Raw genomic sequence first — 17,157 nt, 5'->3', positions numbered from 1 at the left:
CATGCCGCATTGAGGCAGTAATTGCTGCAAAAGGGGCCCAAACCAAGTACTGAGTACATATGCATGCTTATACTTTTCAGAGGTCTGATATTGTTCTATGTACAATCCTTGTTTTATTGATTGCATGTAATATTCTAATTGTCTGAGATTGTGGATTTGGGGTTTTCATGAGCTGTAAACCATAATCACAATTATGACAAATCACGGCTTGAACTATCTTGCTTTGCATGTAATGAGTCTATCTCATATATTAGTTTCACCTTTTTAAGTTGCATTACTGAAATAAATGAACTTTTGCACGATATTCTTTTTTTTTATTTTTTATTGGTTTTTAAAAACAAATATAAACAAACAAACATAAAAACATCAAGTTATCTTCCTTATGTGTACATACAGTGTGCCAGTTGGTTTACAAATCGTTTTGTGCTTCCATTTCGTAGTCTTCAATTACAATTACATTGCATATAATCTCATATTTTCAATCAAAAATTAAATACCTTAGTATCATTATTAATCAATCATTTGACTATACTTTTATTCATTCATGTTTTACAAGATAATCATAATTTACTTAGTTTATTTTATAACAGTTCATATTATCATCCCAAATCTATCCTAAAATCATTTTGTAGATATAATAAGAAAGAAATACATCTTTATATATTTATTATTTTCTAAAAGTCTACAGGTTTCATTACTGTATTTTATTGTCTAACCATTGATAGAAAAGATCCCAAATTTTATAAAATTGTTTATCCTCTTGTTCTCTAATTTCAAATGTCAATCTACTCATTTCGGCACATTCCAATATTTTCTTAATGATTTCTTCCTGTGATGGTATTTTCTCATTTTTCCAGTTTTTAGCAAATACAATCCTAGCCGCTGTTAATACATTTACAATCAGGTATTTCAAGTCTTTACTGTATATTTCAGGTGAAATTCCCAATAAAAATATCTCTGGTTTCAAGTCTATATGTTTTTTTGTCATTTTTTCCAACCACATGTGGATTTTAGTCCAGTATTTTTAGCATCCGCACAAGTCCACCACATATGGTAATATGAGCCAGGTGTCTGATGACATTTCCAACATTCTTCGGATTTATTCTTGAACATTCTTGCTATTCTTGTCGGGGGAAAGTGCCACCCGTAAAACATCTTATACAAATTTTCTTTATATGCTGTTGACATTGTCATTTTATAATTTTGAGACCACAATTTTTGCCATTTCTCTAAATCGATCCCATATCCAAAATTCTTCCCCCAAGTAATCATAGTTTCTTTAACTTGTTCTTCTTCTAATTTAATTTCTAATAAATATCCATAGAATTTTTTAATCACCTTTTCATCAGTACCTGTCAAAATCTTATCTAAATCAGTCAATTTATCATAGAAACCTTCCATTTTAGAATCATTATCATACCTTGAATGTATTTGCGCATATGAAAACCAATTCATCTTTATACCTTGTTCCTCTAGTTTTTGTATAGATTTGAGTTCACCCTTTTCATTCAATATTTCACCATATCTAACTGTTTGTTCCTTTTTGTATATTATAGGATAAGAAAATGCTTCAATAGTCAATAACCAGACTGGAATTTTCAAATAACATTGTCTTTTAATCTTCTCCCAGTTTAACCACAGAGACTCCCGTATATAATGTCTTCTAAAATACCCCTGTGTTTTAGTTCCTTTATACCATAAAAAGCATGCCACCCCAACAGCAAATCATATCCTTCTAATGTCAACAATCTAGTATTTCTTAGTGTTATCCATTCCTTAACCCACATCAGATTTGTAGCTTGGTAGTACAACTCCCAATTAGGCAAACCAAATCCTCCTCTAATTCTAGCATCCTGCAAAAGTTTTAACTTTATTCTCGCCTTCTTACCTTGCCATATATATTTCAACACGATTTTATTTAAATCTTTAAAATAATCTTTTCCAAGCCTGATTGGAATTGTTTGAAACAAATATAAAATTCTGGGTAATATATTCATCTTGATTGTTGAAATTCTCCCTATTAGTGACAGTTGTAAATTTTCCCATTTCACCAGATCTAGCGCTATCTGCTGTTTAAGTTTGATATAATTATTCTCTTTTAATGTACTACATCTTGCTGTCAAATATATCCCCAAGTACCTGATCTTATTTGTGACCTGAATTTTCAATAGGTCTGCCAGTTCTTCCTTTTGTCTTAATAGCATATTCTTTGTCAAGATCTTTGTCTTATCTTTATTTATTTTCAAACAAGCCACCTTTCCATAAGTCTCTATCTTTTCTATCAATTTTGATGCTGTTTCTAAAGGGTCTTCTAAGATGAAAACCAGATCATCTGCAAATGCTTGCAGCTTAAATTCTTCCTTTTTGATTTTCATTCCTTTTATATTCTTTTCATCTCTAATATTTCTGTTTAGAACTTCCAAGGTTAACACAAACAACAAAGGTGACAGTGGGCACCCTTGTCTTGTTCCTTTTCTTATATTGATAGAGTCTGTCAGTTTTCCCTCTATCATTACCTTTGCCGTTTGCTTATAGTATATAGCTTCTATTGCTTGAATAAATTTTGTAGCGAAGCCCATCTGTTCCAACAGTAATAACATGAATCGCCAATTCACATTATCAAATGCCTTCTGTGCATCTAGAAATATCAGAGCCATTTGTTTTTCAGGATGTGCCTCATAGTATTCCAAGGTGTCCAAGATTACTCTCATATTGTCTTTGTCTCTTTGGCAGAAATCCATTTTGATCAGGATGGATAAAATTATTTAAATATTTTTTAAGTCTTTCTGCCAATATTGAAGCAAAAATTTTATAATCTGCATTTAGTAGAGAAATGGGTCTATAGTTCTTAATTTGTAATGGGTCAGCCTCCTCTTTTGGAATAAGTGTAATATAGGCTTCTGACCATGATTTAGGTATCTTCTTCTTTAACATAACTTCATGCATAACTTCTAGCAATGGAAGATTCAACAATTCTTGTAATGTTTTATAAAATTCTGCCAGAAGTCCATCTGGGCCTGGTGCCTTTCCATTATTTTGCTTCTTGAGTGCTTCAGTTAACTCCATCATCATTATATTGCTTTCTAACATTTTTTCAGTCTCTTTAGGTATCTGAGGTAAATTAGCATTCTGTAAGTACTGTTTAATTCTTTCCTCATCAATATTCTCTTGCCTATATAATTTCCCATTGAAGTCTCGAATGATTTCCTTCTTCTCTTTATTACCATAGCAAACTTGGCCTTGATGATCTATTAATTGCAATATTTTCCTTGATTCTTTCTCCTTTCTCAGTTTGTATGCTAACCATCTATCTACCTGGTTTGTTTGCGTCTTCAAAGTAGTTCTGTTTAGCACCTCTAATTTTCTGTGCTAATTCTTCTTTTTCTATTTGACCCATTTTATGTTTAACTATATCCATTTTTAGCTTGATGTCCTTTTTCTGTGGCATTTTCTGTAGCTCTTTTTCAAGTCTTTTATGCTTATCCTCTAAGGCAGGGGTGGGCAAACTACGGCCCGCGGGCCACATCCGGCCCGTTGGTCTGTCCAATGCGGCCCGCCCTGAAAAAATCGCTGCCATTGGTCTGTCCAATCCGGCCCGCCCCTGAAAAAAAAAATCGTTGGGCGTGGCATATTGCCCTGTGCCATGTGGCCCCCAAAGCTGCAAAACAGTGCGGAGCGATCTAGGGGTAGGAAAGAAAAGAAATTTGCAAAGGCCTCGGCTGGGAGTTCGAAATCACCTTCGAGTGCGACCTCTCCGAAGGTGAGTCCCCGCCGATCCCCCTTTTTTCCGGGGCTTCAGGCTTAAACTTTGCAAAGGCAAAGCTTGCAAGCTGGAGCGTCTTCCTGCCGAGGAGCGGGAAGGGTTCCACCCGGCGGGCGGGCGGGCTGCTTGGAGCCACCTAAAGCTAGGCCGCTGCTGGTGGAGCCTTGCCCTGCCTTGGTGCCCCGTTCCCGGCTTGGCGGTCCTGCTTGGGCGGCACTTTAAAAGCCTGCTCCCAGCACCCGAGCAACTTCCCAGCAACTTTCGGCTTCGTTTTAACTCGCGGGTGCTCGTGCCTGGCCCTGAGCCGCGCGCAGAGGAAGCCCGGCGGGCGGGCGGGCAGGCGGGCTGCTTGGAGGAGGCGACCCGGCGGCGCTCCGGGCTTCCCCTCCGCCGTGCGGCTCGGGGCGAGGCGCGAGCACCCGCGAGTTAAAACGGCCGAAAGTTGCTGGGAAGTTGCTCGGTTTTCCGGGCTTCCAGGGCTTTGCAAAGGCAAAATTTGCAGGCTGGAGCGTCTTCCCACTGAGGAGCGGGAAGGGTTCCGCCCGGCGGGCGGGCGGGCTGCTTGGGCGGGCTGCCGTGCGGCTCGGGCGAGTCGCGAGCGCCCAGCGAGTTAAAAGGAAGCTGAAAGTTGCTGGGAAGTTGCTCGGTTTCCGGGGCTTCCAGGCTTAAACTTTGCTCGGGCGGCACTTTAAAAGCCTGCTCCCAGCACCCGAGCAACTTCCCAGCAACTTTCGGCTTCCTTTTAACTCGTGGGCGCCGCACCTGGCCCCGAGCCGCGTGGCAGAGGAAGCCGGCGGGCGGGCGGGCTGCTTGGAGGAGGCGACCGGCGGTGCTCTGGCAGCAGCAACAGGCAGTTTCGCCCAGGCTCCGCTCAGGTGTCCGGCTGGGGCTGTCAGGAGTTGCTATCGCTGGCGCAGCTCGCACGGTTCCAGTCCCGCGTTGCCTTGGGAAGGAAAAGGCAAAACCAGGAGCCGCTGAGCCTGAGCCTCCGGTGCTGCTGCTCCCGTGCAAAGCACCGCCACGGCTCTTCCTTTTTGCCTTTCCTTCCCAAGGCAACGCGACTGAGCCGACGAGCCGCGCCAGCGGTAGCAACTCCTGACTCAGGGGCCTCCGAGGGAGGGAAGGAGGAGAAGAGGGGGAAGGGTGGGGGCGATTCCAAAAATCTTGTGCTGATCCGGCCCGTCTGTCAAATTTTAAAAGTCAATGCGGCCCCGAGCCAAAAAGTTTGCCCACCCTGCTCTAAGGCCTTAGAGGCCAGTCTTTTCATAGTATTCCTTTTCCTTGTATAGTCTATTATCAAGCCTCTAACATATCATGGTCCAGAATAGATATGATATGGATGTCAACAGAATTAATAACTAATATTAAAGAAATAAATATTGAAAGAAGTACTTGGGCAGATCACAATCCAATGACAATTAAATGGAAAGGACAAAAAAGAAGATCTAGATGGACGTTAAATAATACTATTTTAAAGGAAAAAGAGTTCACACAGTGGATGGAGAAAGAATTGGCTTTTTTCTTTAGAGAAAACAAAAAAGAAGATACATCAATTCAGAAAGTATGGGATACAATGAAGGCATATGTCTATTTGAATAGAAGGTGTATTGTTTAGTTTTAGCATTTCTTTCTCTGCATGTATCTTTTAAGTTCATTTCATCTACCATTTTAAAAAAAGATTTAGGGAGAGTCTTTCTGTTTTGCTTTATTGTTTTCTGTGCTGTATAGTCCAATTTATTGTCTACAATTCCATTAAAATCTCCCATCATAACTATATTAGCATAGTTCAGTTCGATTATTTTCATATGTAATTTTTATAGAATTCTTCTTGTTTGTCATTCGGAGCATAAATTGCAATCAGGAGTGTTTTCGTATTATTGTCCATTATTTCCACCATTAGTATTCTTCCATCATCATCGGTATAAATCAATTTTGCTGGGGTGGTCTCTTTAATATATAAAACCACTCCTCTTTTCTTACATTGTATCAAAGAAGTAAATATTTTCCCTAATTTTGGCTGTACGAACAATTGTTCATATTGTTTTTTAATATGTACTTCTTGTAGACCAGGGGTGGCCAAACTACGGCCCGCGGGCCACATCCGGCCCGTTGGTCTGTCCAATGCGGCCCGCCCTGAAAAAAATCGCTGCCATTGGTCTGTCCAATCCGGCCCGCCCCTGAAAAAAAATCGTTGGGCGTGGCATATTGCCCTGTGCCATGTGGCCCCCAAAGCTGCAAAACAGTGCGGAGCGATCTAGGGTAGGAAAGAAAAGAAATTTGCAAAGGCCTCGGCTGGGAGTTCGAAATCACCTTGAGTGCGACCTCTCCGAAGGTGAGTCCCGCCGATCCCCCTTTTTTTCCGGGGCTTCCAGGCTTAAACTTTGCAAAGGCAAAGCTTGCAAGCTGGAGCGTCTTCCTGCCGAGGAGCGGGAAGGGTTCCACGGCGGGCGGGCGGGCTGCTTGGAGCCACCTAAAGCTAGGCTGCTGCTGGTGGAGCCTTGCCCTGCCTTGGTGCCCCGTTCCCGGCTTGGCGGTCCTGCTTGGGCGGCACTTTAAAAGCCTGCTCCCAGCACCCGAGCAACTTCCCAGCAACTTTCGGCTTCGTTTTAACTCGCGGGTGCTCGTGCCTGGCCCTGAGCCGCGCGGCAGAGGGGAAGCCCGGCGGGCGGGCGGGCTGCTTGGAGGAGGCGACCGGCGGTGCTCTGGCAGCAGCAACAGGCAGTTTCGCCCAGGCTCCGCTCAGGTGTCCGGCTGGGGCTGTCAGGAGTTGCTATCGCTGGCGCAGCTCCGCACGGTTCCAGTCCCGCGTGCCTTGGGAAGGAAAAGGCAAAACCAGGAGCCGCTGAGCCTGAGCCTCCGTGCTGCTGCTCCCGTTGCAAAGCACCGCCACGGCTCTTCCTTTTGCCTTTCCTTCCCAAGGCAACGCGGGACTGGAGCCGCGGAGCCGCGCGCCGGCGGTAGCAACTCCTGACTCAGGGGCCTCCGAGGGGAGGGGAAGGAGGAGAAGAGGGGGGAAGGGTGGGGGCGATTCCCAAAAATCTTGTGCTGATCCGGCCCGTCTGTCAAATTTTAAAAGTCAATGCGGCCCCCGAGCCAAAAAGTTTGCCCACCCCTGTTGTAGACAAATTATATCAAATTTTAATTTCTCTAATTTGTGAAGGGTTTTCCTTCTTTTAACGGCTGAGTTAAGTCCATTTATATTAATTGTAATCAATTTTTTTCTCTTCCATGGTTATATTTTATAGTTAGGTTTAGCAGCTCTCGTAGATCTTAGTTCACATTGTTCTTTGGCTTCCACCTTTCCACCTACTGTACCTTCTTCTTTTTCAGTCGCCATTTGGCAGTGTTCTTGGAATTCAATTAGTGAGATCTCTTTTTCTGCCTCTTCCTCTTTCCCTCCAAAAAAATTCTGTATAAAATAATTCCGCTTTCTCAATTGAGTCAATTCTATATCTCTGTTCTTGCCATGTGAACATTAAACCTTCTGGAATCAGCCATCTATAATCAGGCATGATATTCCCCTCTGAAAAAAAATCGGGCCGGCCAAAAGAGACCCCACCAGCACCAAGAAATCGCTGCCCAGCTCCTTTTCCTGCCACCCGCCCGGGCTCCGCTCGCACTGCCCGCCCACCCGCCTGGGCTCCGCTTGCACCGCCCGCCCACCCGGCCTCCGCTCAGGTATCCGGCTGGGCTGCCAGGAGTTGCTACGCCGGCACGGCTCGACGGCTCAGTCCCGCGTGCCTCGGGAAGGGAAGGCAAAACCAGGAGCCGCTGCTGCCATTGCAAAGCGCCGCCGCGGCTCTTCCTTTTGCCTTCCTTCCTGAGGCAACGCGACTGAGCCACGCAGCCGCGCCAGCGTAGCAACTCCTGACTCGGGCCTCCGAGGGAGGGGAAGGAGGAGAAGAAGGGGAGGGAAGGGGCGATTCCCAAAAAATCGAATTCGATTTTAATCGGAAGAATATCATGTCTGATAATTCACCTCTTTTTAAGTAGCATTTTAGTCAGGAATCAGTATTCTCTTCTCATCTCTCTCACTCTTCTGGGTATTTGTTTCAAGACCACAATCTCCTTGTCTATATTTCAATGTTTTCTCTTTTGCCACTTGCAATATTTGCATTTTAATGGCTTTCTTTGTAAATCTAATGTGAACTTCTCTTGGTAAGCTATTTCTCATCGCATATCTTGTGAAAACTCGATAGACCTCATCTATTCCATCCATCATCTTCTCTTGAGTTATTTCCAAAGCTTCAGCCAGTATTTCTATCATTATCTCAGCTAAATTTTGTCCTTTTTTCCCCTCTACGTTTTGGAATCTAAGATAGAATTCTGATCTATCCATCTCCCATCTCAACATACCACTTTTATCTTGTTCAACCACCATTAATCTATTATCAATATCTCCAATCTTCTTATCTCTTTGTTTATCTTCTTCAATTTTTTGGAATCTCTCATCATACTTCAACATCATTTGTTGGATGTTCTCCACTTTTTCATCAGTTTTCCCTGTTCTTTGTTCAATGTTCTCTGTTCTTTGTACTCTGTTCTCTGTTCTTTGTTCAATGTTCTCTATTCTCTTTTCAATATTCTCTGATCTTGCTTGAATATTTTGAATTCCTTGCATGATCATCTGCAGAGTCACTTTTTCTTGTTCTTTTTTCTTGCTTTAACATTGTCTGTATTGAATGTTGTCCTCCAGATGGTGGAGAGGAAGAAGTAGAAGTTGAAGAACCAGGAGCTGTAAATTTCCCACTCATTTTAAGCAATTCAAAATCTTCAGGTTCTTCTAAACCTTAATCCAATTGTGAAATAACCAATTATAGTTCAAAATAAAAATAGTAGAAAAAAGAAGTCCAATAATAATGATTAAAAAAAAAAGGGAGGACAAAATTTCTTCAGGTTCTTGTATACCTTAATCCAATCAATAGTAAGATGAAGAAAAAGACTTAAGGGGAAAAAAAGGAAAGGAAAAATTCTTCAGGTTCTTCAACACCTTAATCCAATTGAAAGGTTTCAAATAGAAAAGAGTGCATGAGAATAAACCAGAAAGGTAGATGAAAAAACAAAAATACCAGGAAAGGAAAAAAAAAGGCTTTTAAGGCTTTCCCTTAAAAATAAAAAGCAAACGTAGAGATTGGACTTCCAAAGAAAAAAGGAAAAACAAAGAGAAGCTCCAACAAAGCCAAAAACCCATATAGTTATTACAAGAAAATAAAATAAAATGAAATGCAATAAAGCTGGTGAGGAGGGATAGCACAACTTAGAAAAAGTAAAAAGGGCACACTGCACTTTGTTTAATTATCCAAGGCTCTTATTATAGCTCTCTTCTCCAAAAACTTATCACTTTCCCCCCCTAGATTTCAACACCAGTCTCCAGCTGTTGATAGAAACCCAGAAGAGCACCTGCAATAATACTCTCCCATGCTCTTCCCTCTATCTTATCAAATAGCAATGTCCTTGAAAAAGAGTCTCAATTCTTTCTTTCTCAGCTTTGTCTGGTCACAGGGAAATAAAATATTTTCAAGCCTCTAGTTGGCAGTGTTACAAAGTTTCTTTGCTCTCACTTTCCCCCTCCTTTTCCGAGCAAGATATAATAAGAATTAATAAAAAGAAAGAAAAAGATATTTAAAGAAAAAGAAATAACTAAAGGGAGCCTCTAGCCTAAAATATTACAAAATCAAAAAGGAGAAAAAAGAAAATAAATGTAAACAAAAAAACCAGTCCAGTTTCAAAATACAAGATTGCGTATAGAAAATCCAGCAATGAGAAAAAACAACATTACTTTGACATTCCTGTTTAAAATTGCCGCTTAATCACTTCTGTCAAAACTTTTACAGATTCTTTCTTTTCCTTAGGGTGTCCTTTCCGATCTTAGAATAAAAAAAAAGTTCTCACCAAACCGGCACACTCTCTCTTTCTATTCTCTTCCGTTTCGGAGCTGTCCCAACTTCAGCAGCTTTAATGGCTGCCTCTTTGCTGCTGGCAAGAAGAGCTTCTCCTGGAACTACCAGGGACTTTGCGGTATCCCTGGGATCAATCAACAGGATGCGCTCTTCACTTTCACCGTCTCTTCGGGACAGTTTAGATCCGATAGGACCGTCCAGGAACAAAGATATCGGCAGCCATCTCAGACCTCCAAGATCGCATGCCGTATCATCACAATGCTAGCTCCGCCCTCCCCCATGATATTCTAATTTTTTGAGTTTCACTTGTATTGCTCACTGTTACCTCCAGCTTATTTCTTCTGCTTTCTTGCTCTCATAGCTTCCACTTGCTTCTCTGTCTCTCACACTTTCTTTCCAGTACTTGCTCTATGGCTCTCGCTCTTCTCCCACCCTCCCATTTTTCTCTTGCTGCACGCTTTGACTTTTGAATTGCTGACCTGTTGATCTCTCATTCCTGCCTTCTGTTTTGTTAAAACCAGCAGTGCAGTGTATGCGTATGTGAAAGAGGGGGAAGGAAGGCAGGGAGAGGGGACACTAGCAGGTGGACTCCCTGCTTCCACTAGTCAGCTTTGCTCCGCTGCCTGTTGGGGCATCTACAGTTGTGTGAAAAAGGGCGTTGGTGCTTACCTGATATGCCCGTTCTCTGTGAGCTGTGAAGAGCATCCAGAAGTGGGAGGTGCTTCAGTCTCTTCTGGAAAGGCTGGGCTTAAAACTCCGGGATGCTCCTCCTCCTCCACGGAACACCTCAGCGTCCCCCAGTTTTGCGAAGACTGAGTGCCAAATTCCGGGACTCATCACCTAATCTAGATCCCTGACTGGAACGGAACCCCACCAGATGGAAAGAAATGGGTGGGGCTGGATGCTCTTCACAGCTCACAGAAAACAGGCATATCAGGTAAGTACCAACGCCCTTTCTCCCATGAGCTGTTCAGAGCATCCAGAAGTGGGACATACCAAAGCTTGGCCTGTCCTTAGGGAGGGACTCCGTCTGGATCAAAATCCACTCCTAAACTCTGTGGACCCTCTGCAGGACTCTTCTGCCAAATGAAGCATCCGCTGAGGCATAGACATCAATTTTATAATTTCGGACAAAGGGAGATGGTGAAGCCCAAGTTGCTGCTCTGCAAATTTCGTCTATGGAAGCCCGTGTGGCCCATGCAGCTGATGTTGCCGCACTCCTTGTTGAGTGGGCTGCAGTGCCCTTAGGAACTGAGACTGGGACTGGCATTCGTAACTTTTAGCTATGGTGGCTCTCAACCATCTACCGATGGTCGTCGCCAACACCTTTTGCCCTAAAGTGGATGGGTTGAAGGATAGGAATAGAGCCTCAGATTTTCAAAATGCCGCTGTGTGGTCTAGATAGATGCTTAAGGCCCTTTGAACGTCAAGTCGATGCCATTGATGCTCCAGTCTATGAGATGGTTTCGGACAAAAATTTTGGAGGCACCAACTCTTGCGCTCTGTGGAAGGCTGAATTTACTTTAGGAGTGGACGATGGATCCAATCGAAGAATCACTCTGTCCGCATGACACACGCACAGGTCCTTTCTCATTGACAATGCCACCAATTCAGAAATCCTCTTTGCTGATGTGATTGCAATTAGGAAGGCCACCTTATATGTCAGGAATTTAAGACTATCGGTTCTTAAAGGCTCAAACGGGCCAGTTGTAAGTGCGGTTAACACCTTGTTGAGGTCCCAGGTGGGATAGCAGTGAATTACAGGAGGTCGTAAGTTTGCAGCACCCTTAAGAGAGGTGCGGACATGTGGATGGTGCGCTATGGACCGGAGGTCACCCCAGGCTATCACCGAGGCTAAAGCCGCCTGTCTGCATAAAGTATTTGGAGATAGGCCCTTGGTCAACCCCTCCTGTAAAAGAGGCCAATAATTGTCGTATTGATGGGGCAGTTGGGTCGATCTTAGACCCCTGGCACCAGCAACAGAAGGTGGACCACGTGGCCTCGTATATAAGATTTGTTAAGGACCGCCTGGATGCTTGAATGGTGGCAATAGCATCCTCTGAAATCTGTTGGGCCCTTAAACGGCTCCGCTCAACCTCCATACGGCTAGACTGAGCCATTGTGGGTCCGGGTGAAGTACCGGCCCTTGGGAGAGGGAAACCTTCGATGGTGGAATTTTCCAAGGTTGTTCCCTCAACAGGTCCTGTAAATCTGTGAACCACGTTCGGCTGGGCCAGTAAGGGGCGACCAATATCAATTCCGCTCGTTCCTCCAATAACTTCTGGATCAACCTGGGTATTACCGGGAGTGGAGGAAATGCATATAGAGTCCGGGAGGCCACTGACATCGTAGGGCATTGACGGCCTCCGCCCCCTGAGTGGGGTACCTTGAAATATACCGGGGCAATTGGGCATTGAGAGGAGAAACAAATAGATCAATCACCGGTTGCCCAAACTTCCACACTGCTTCCTGGAAGACAGACGGGTGTAGGCGCCTGATCTATCATGGCCCTACTGAGCCAGTCCGCTTGTGTGTTTAAGGCCCCTGCTATGTGTTCTGCCTTGAGTGAAAACAGATTGGCCTCGGCCCACTTAAACAACTTGGTGTCTCCAGCATCAGAAGTTTGGAATGGGTACCCCCCGTCTGTTTACATGGGCCTTGGTTGTGATATTGTCTGTCAAGACCAGAACGTGGCGTGATTGTAAAAGGGGTAGAAAACTGCGTAAGGCCAGGTGAACACTCCAACAGGTTGATGCTTTGTGATTGTTTGGAAATAGTCCAAATTCCCTGTGCAGTGTGGGATTGGAAGTGAGCTCCCCATCCTACCAGGCTGTTGTGATTGTTGCCCTGTAAGGTTCCTTGAAAGGACACCCCTTGTTTATGTTTTTTTCCGACCACCAGCAGAACGATCGGAGAACATTGTGCGGTACCTTTATCCGGACATTGGAAGTGGCTTTTCTGGATCGCTGGAAAGGTAGCAGGAACCATTGCATCTCTCTAGAATGGAATCGAGCCCAAGGCGCAATGGAAATACAAGAAATCAGTTTCCCTAACAGTTGAGACAGAACTGCCAGGGAAACCCTCTTTAAGGCTCTGATCTCTCTGGTCAAAGACTGGATACTGTTTAACCTGTCCTGAGAGAGAAAGACCTTGCCCTCCACAGTATCTATCACTGCCCCTAAATGAACTAACCTAGTTGAGGGGATCAAGTGGCTTTTATCCCAATTTATGGAAAAGCCATGACCCTGAAGGGTCTCCAGAGTAATCTTGATATCCAATTTTGCTTGGTGTCTGGAAGATAACAAAATTAAAATATCATCCAGATAACATTGTAAGCGAATAGATTTGATCCTGAGTGAGGCAACCAAAGCCGCGAGGACCTTGGTAAAAGTCCTGGGGGCCGAAGCCAGACCGAATGGTAGGGCGATATATTCGTAGTGCCGATCACAATAGCAAAATCTAAGATATTTGTAGTGAGCAGGTCTAATTGGTATATGTAGATAGGCCTCTGTGAGATCTATAGAGGTCAGGACATCGTTCTCTCTAATGCTGAGCAGAATGGACTGGAGAGTAGTCATCTTGAATTTTCGATAAACCAATGATCTGTTCAGATGTTTGAGGTCCAGAATTGCCCTCCAGCCCCCCGAACTCTTTGGGACCACAAACAATAGAGAGTAACAGCCTTGACCCCGCTGTTCAGATGGGACCTCTCTAATGGCCCGAATATGTAGAAGATGATTGATAGCCTCCTGCATCATGGGGTCCGTGGACCTAGGGCTCCTAATGACCCACGCATCAGAGGTGGAGCTGTCCCATTGATCAGCAAACAATTTTAGCCGCCCTCCAATGGGAACTGCTGTGAAGGACTCACTTGGGGCGACGAAAAAATCGGCCTCCAGTACCTCTGGGGTTTCGTCTGTTTTGGCCTCCCTGCTGACCTCTATCGGAAGATTCAGACCTATCCTGTCTAAAACTGGGCCTGTAGCCTGATGTTTTCTGAGATCTGGGAACGTAGGGCCGAAAGGAACCCCTTCAAAACGACTGGGGCGTTCTGTTTTCAGATCTCCGAAAAAGAGGGGGAAGCATTTTTTTCTTGTTTCTATTCTCTATAAGGAGGGGCTCCAAGACACTGCCAAATAATTTATCCCCCAATATTGGGGTTGATGCCAACTTGCATTTATGCTTGGTATCCACCTGCCAATGCCTGAGCCATAGCAGTCTCTGTGCTGATATGTGAGATGCTATGGCCCTAGACGAGAATTTGACTGCATTAAATGTGGCGTCTGTGGAGAATTCTGCTGCTGCAATAATTTAAGCTATGTCCTGGTGGGCTCTGACATTTGACGCTGGCAATATATCCCTCAAGTGGAAGAGCCATCTGAGGGAGGACCGTGTAAAAAAGGACGCCGCTGTAGCAGCCCTAATGGCCCAGGCGTCAGAAATGTGTGCCCTACGGAGTGCCAACTCTGCTCTTTTTTCTTCCGGTCTCAGGGCTTCCTCGACCTCGTTGGGAAAGGTTGAAGAAGAGGCCAGTGCCACAATGGGCTCATCCACCTCCGGCGTTTTGAGAAAATTTGAAAACTCTGGTGCCAAATTATAATATCGTTTATCGTACCCTGTTGGGGCTGGGTATGATGATTTTGTATTAATTCAGCAAACATACTAGGGACAGGAATAGTTTCCTCCTCATTAGCCGGTTGTGAGAATATTAGATCCTCAGATTTGTCCATAGACCCTGTTGACAATGGATGAGGGTTTGATGTGCCTAGTTTAGCGGTGTTCTTTGCCTTGAACAGTAAGGACTTAAAGAGGGGCAGGCGAAAAAGGCCAGAAAAAATAGGTTGGTCCGGAATGAGGCCTTCGTCGTCCAACATTCCCCGTTCTAGCGGGTCAGCCTCTGACAACCCCAAGTCCATCTGATGGATCGACCCCCCCTCCATGGGAACATCCTGATCCTCAAAGTCCACCTCCCCTTGAAGACCCCTGGGCTGGTATGTTGGGAATATTGGGGAATACCTGAGATTGATGTTGTCCGATATGCGCAAAGGATCGAGCGGACAGGGATCCCGCATCCGAAGCGGCCGAGAAGTGTCTGGTCCTGATGGATTGCTGAATTCCAGCTGCAATGCCCCTTTGAATCGCCATCTCCACCCACTGCCTCATTTCAATGGGGATAGTCTCAGGTAATCCCTCCTCCTGTCTTAGGCCGGCGGCCGTAGGGCTGAAGGTTGTCTCTGGGATTGGTCGGGCAGTGCTCATTGGAGGAGATGTGCCTATGGGAGGTTGTCCAGAAACAGCCTGCCTGGGCTGGGTAGATAAGTCCAAGGGCCCCATCAATGGGTTTGGGTTCTGATCAGATTGTTGTGTCATAGCCATTTTGTCTGCTTCCCTGGCTCGTTTCTGCAATTGCCTTTCCAAAGCTAGGTGCTGTCTATGGGCATCCTTATCCACTGCCTTAGAGGCCTTTTTGGGGCCCACTGGCTTATCTCGGGACTTATTTGACTTGGAGCGGAAAGCGTTGTCACCTTCCATTGTGGATGACTGATTGTCTTGCCTCTGACTTTAATTTAAAGTTTTCTTTTTTTCTTTTCTTTTCTTTTAAAATTATGATTATTATTATTGTTGTTAATATTTGTACTTTGGGGTGATGCCTTCCCCTGCGGTTGAAAGTAGAACACTCCTCCAGGAGAGTAAGATTATATATCTATATATATCTATACATGCATGCCCATATACATAGACATATGCCTATATCTATATGTATAACTGTGTATATGGTAAACAGTATCTAAGGGTCCCCAACAAGGGAACCCCCCCGAGTGCTCCAAGCGAGAAAAACTCTGGATCCCTGGTCCCCAACAAGGGAAACCAGCTATACAGGCTCTGAGGTGAACCCTTTCCTGTCAAAACCAAACGTCCCGCAATTTAAATGGCACTTGCAGTTTCAATTCGAAGAAATGATCCGAAGGCAATTGCAAAGAAATGCCTGCTTAATGACTAGCCTGCTTTTCCAACGTTAGCCAGACAAGGGAGAGCTAAACCCAGGGAGAACAAAGTGGAAAGGTACTGCCTCGGTCCCCAGCAAGGGAAACCAGCGAGGAATGGCGCCTGTGATAATTAGACGCAAAGTTGAGCCAGCCATTGAAAAGGGCGGGAAGCAGAATCACCGTTGCTAATGTCTGATCCGTCTAATGAGCCGCTGCTGCTGAGGCTCTAACTTGGGAGTTAAATGCTGCTGTCAGACGAAATGGCAAGGCGATGTGAGCCACGGGTGCGAGCACTCCGCTCCGATCGCATAGAAAGCGATTAGAAAGTTAGATAATTGCCTGAGGCGATAGCCTCAAGCTGCCTGCGGAGTGGCAGGCTCCGCTATTTACAAAGAAACTGTCTTTTTCTTTTTCTTTTGAACTAGAGGTAACCTAATAGAGGGACAAGCCTGAAAAAGCCAAATTAAATGGTGAAGAATTTTAACAGCCGAAATAACCAAGAGCAAACCTGAATCAGAAAACCGTTCCAGTCAGGGAGTGCACAACCTCTTACCACGAAGGCTGAGCTAAAACTGGGGGACGCTGAGGTGGTGTTCTGTGGAGGAGGAGCATCCTGGAGTTTTAAGCCCAGCCTTTCCAGAAGAGGCTGAAGCACCTCCCACTTCTGGATGCTCTGAACAGCTCATGGGAGAAAGTCCTGCACGTTTTCAGTTTTAAGATGTATTTACATGTTTAATCAACTTTTCACTCATAGAAACCACGCAAAATTAGTACTTTGATGAAAATTTCTGTAGTCAGATTAAGATGCATAATTTTCATTAATATAACCAAAATCTTTTTAAGGTTTTGAGTGAGTTTATGTGCTAAAACAAACACAACTTGATTCTATGTAAGCTTCCCAGACAGAAATATTTCTGTTGGTATCAGATGCTTTTCATCCATCAGATTTTTTCCACTGACAGAACTAGAGAGAGGTGATTATCACTTTGCTGATCTTCTTTCCCCTTAAGGGATTAGAAAATATGTTTGGAAAATTTTGACCTCTCTCCAGGAAGTATGGGGGTGGGGAGGGACTGGGGAACTGCAAAGGGAATCTGGAACAAAGATCATCTCTTTTCTTCCAGTGGAAATTTCTTGAGCAAACCTTTGCTAGGTTAGCCTGGTGAAGAGAAAGGGAATTGCACACATTATATACATTAAGCTGAAGAAAACTGCATGCAGCTGTATAATTCTGGACTCTGGACTTAGGAGTCACAACAGGGGTTTCCCTTTTAAACCTCACAATGCTTCTGTGGAATCATTTTCTTTCCGTCAGCATAATTTCATTGATTTGCCTTTTTTCATATTAAAAAGTGTCAAAAGAGTTTTACACACATAATTTCTCAAAATAATATACTATATAAACCCATACAAAACAAACCTTGCTTAGCACAAGGTGACAGACAAGCTGTGGTTTATTTATTTAGCCTATGGCAAATAAATGCATTTATAGTGGTTCAAATGTTAA

Source organism: Notechis scutatus, chromosome 1 (genome assembly GCF_049901735.1).
Source record: "Notechis scutatus isolate UNSWTSFEM ecotype Mainland chromosome 1, rNotScu1.2, whole genome shotgun sequence".
Classification (NCBI taxonomy): domain Eukaryota; kingdom Metazoa; phylum Chordata; class Lepidosauria; order Squamata; family Elapidae; genus Notechis; species Notechis scutatus.
Note: the sequence above shows the minus strand (reverse complement) of the source record.